The sequence below is a fragment of the Prionailurus viverrinus genome, chromosome D1, assembly GCF_022837055.1.
Source record: "Prionailurus viverrinus isolate Anna chromosome D1, UM_Priviv_1.0, whole genome shotgun sequence".
In the NCBI taxonomy this organism is placed as follows: Eukaryota; Metazoa; Chordata; class Mammalia; order Carnivora; family Felidae; genus Prionailurus; species Prionailurus viverrinus.
In genome coordinates, this window is record NC_062570.1 from 66,450,023 (window position 1) to 66,453,443 (window position 3,421).

A 3,421-nucleotide genomic window follows, 5' to 3' on the forward strand; every position below is an offset into this window, starting at 1 on the left:
TCGGATGCTCAACCGACTGAGCCACCCAGGCACCCCAACATTTCTTAGTTTTTATATGCTGAGATTCCCCCTCCCTCAACACTTGTGAATAATAATTTGGCTGAGTGTAAATTTCTTTCATTCCTAGGGCTTTTTCTTCAATTCTGGGGAAAAAAAAAACAACTCAGTAATTTTCTCTTCAAATATTGTTTTTTTTCTGTCATTCCTCTCAATTCTCTTTCTCTGGAATTCCTATTATATACATATTTAAACCTTTAAACCATATTTAATCTATTCTCTGTATTTTGAGAGAGAGAGAGAGAGAGAGAGAGAGAGAGAGAGACAGGTAGAAGGAGAGAGGCAATCTCAAGCAGGCTCCACACCCAGTGCAGAGCCTGATGCAGAAGCTCCGTCTTATGACCCTGAGATCATGACCTGAGCAGAAATCGAGAGTCAGATGCTTAATCCAGGTGCTCCTATACTCCATTAAAGAAAAAAAAAAAAGGTTTATTTATTTATTTTGCGGGGTGGGGGGACAGAGACAGAGGGATAGAGAGAATCCCAAGAAGGCTCTGTGCTGTCAGCACAAAGCCCAACTCAGGGCCTGATCCTATGAACCATGAGATATGACCTGAGTCAAAATCAAGAGTCAGACTCTTAACTGACTGAGCCACCCAGGTGCTCCCTTCATATTTTTAACTGTTGTTTCTTTTTGTTTGTCTCAAGCTACATTCTGAGTGAGTCCCTCAGTTCTCTCTTCCAATTTTCTAATATACTCTTTGAGAGTAGATGACTCTACAATTTCTCCCATTTATGGCCTCTTAGATTTCAATTAGGGTATTTTTCTCTTCTTTTCTTATTTTATTTTTTAAGTAATCTCTACCCCCAGCGTGGGGCTCTAACTCACGACCCCAAGATCAAGAGTCACACGCTCCACTGACTGAGACAGCCAGGCACTCCTAGGGTATTTTTCATTTCAAGGATTTCTAATTGGTTATCATTTATATTTGTTTCATTTCTGCTTATTTTTGCTTCACACTTTCCTTTTTTAAATGGTGTACATTCATCTCTGAACATTTTCAACATACCATTTTAAAGTCTTTTTATACTCTTTTCCAAATTTCCAGAGAAAATTTGAGAAAATGGCTGATTGGATTGTTAATTTCAAAGTCTAGCTTCCTCACCATTAGTTCTTTCATATGTTTTGGAACTACGATTTGTAAGCTTTTGAGTGAGAAAGTATTTGTTTTTGTTTGATTTTTCTCTGTTTCTCTTACTTTCTCTCCTCCCTTCCCAGGATGCCTCCATCTGACTGTCTGGTCATCAGTCCAGAGCCAGGGCCCCTAATCATGATTTTCCACCCCTGGATATTAGGGATATGGCAGATCTAGTTATGGAGCCAGTAGACAAGACGACTTGACAGTTTCTCTTTGTTCCTTACCTCCTTGGGCTCAAATAAAGTCAGCGCCCACAAATTGACAGCTATTTTCTTCAGCTTTTTTTTTTTTTTTTTTTTTTTTTTTTTTTTTAAATAAGCTGTGGAGCCTACATCAGCCTCTGGTCTCAAGCTGTGAGCATCAGTCTCCTACACTGAGGGGAGCCCTTTATCCCCACAGAAGCTGAACTCTTGCCCAGCTGCCACTGTCCAATTTCTAGACCTAGAATCCCTAAGCCTGAGACTTCACCCCACTCGTACTGTGTTTCTATTCCATTTTTGGTTCATGGAGATATGCAAGAGTTAGCTATGTCTTTTTAAAAAACAATTTTTATTTTTAATTTTTAAAAATTTTTTTACATTTTAAATGTCATTGCTATGTGAAGCAAAGGGGTTTGAAGCAAAGGGGTTTTGGAGATATAAATGTACTTCCTTGTATTGACGTCAACCTCCTCACACCTGCTTTCTGTCCTCTACCCCTCTATTGAAACCATTAAGTCAGATTCACTCATGATCTCTATGTTGCCAACCCTAATGGACATTTCTCTGTCCTAATGTTCTTGACTATTTGGCTGGTTTTGACATAAGTTACTGCCTTTTTTTTTTTTTAATTGTGATATAATTGATGTATAACATCATGTAAGTTTTAGGTGTGCAACATAATGATTTGACATATGTATATATTGCAAATGATTACCACAATAGTTTTAGTTAACATCCATTTCCACACATATTTACAATATTTTCCTTGTAATTAGAACCTTTAAAATCTATTATGTTAGCAACTTTCAAATATATGATGCAGTATTGTCAATTAGTTATCATGCTCTATGTTGTATCGGCATGGCTTATTTATCTTATAACTGGAAGTTTGTACCTTTCTAAAAAAATTTTTTTTAAACATTCATTTATTTTTGAGAGACAGAGAGAAACAGAGCACAAGCCAGGGAGGGGCAGACAAAGAGGGAGACACAGAATCCAAAGCAGGCTCCAGACTCTGGGCTGTCAGCACTGAGCCCAACACAGGGCTCTAACTCATGGACTGTGAGGTCATGGCTTTAGCTGAAGTCAGATGCTCAACCAGCTGAGCCACCCAGATGCCCCTGGAAGTTTGTACCTTTTGACTACTTTCACCCGCTTTGCCCACTCCTCCAACCCTCACCTTTGGTAGCCACTCTGTTCTCTGTATCTATGAGTTTTTTATTTATTTATCTTTTAGACTCCACATATAAGTGAAATTACACAGTATTTGTCTTTCTCTGCCTTATTTCACTTAGCACAATGTCCTTAAGATCTATCCATGTTGGAGGAGTTGCGGCAAGATGGCGGCTTAGGAGGACGCTGGGCTCACCGCACGTCCTGCTGATCACTTAGATTCCATCTACACCTGCCTAAATAACCCAGAAAACCGCCAGAGGATTAGCAGAACAGAGTCGCCGGAGCCAAACGCAGACGAGAGGCCCACGGAAGAGGGTAGGAAGGGCGGCGAGGCGGTGCGCGCTCCACGGACTGGCGGGAGGGAGCCGGGGCGGAGGGGCGGCTCGCCGGCCAAGCAGAGCCCCCGAGTCGGGCTTGCAAAAGCGGAGGGGCCGGGCGGACTGTGTTCCGACAGCAAGCGCGACTTAGCGTCTGGGAGGTCAGAAATTAACAGCTCTGCTCGGAAAGCGGGAAGGCTGGAGGACAAAGGGAGGGAGAGCTGCTGAGCCCCCTGACAACAGAGCTCAGTTTGGTGGGGAACAAAGGCGCTCGCCAGCGCCATTTCCCCCGCCCATCCCCCAGCCGAAATCCCAAAGGGAACCGGTTCCTGCCAGGGAACTTGCCCGCTCCGCGCAAACACCCAACTCTGCGCTTCTGCGGAGCCAAACCTCCGGCAGCGGATCTGACTCCCTCCCGCTGCCACAGGGCCCCTCCTGAAGTGGATCACCTAAGGAGAAGCGATCTAAGCCTGCCCCTCCTGCCCCCGAGCACCTTGCCTACCCACCCCAGCTAATACGCCAGATCCCCAGC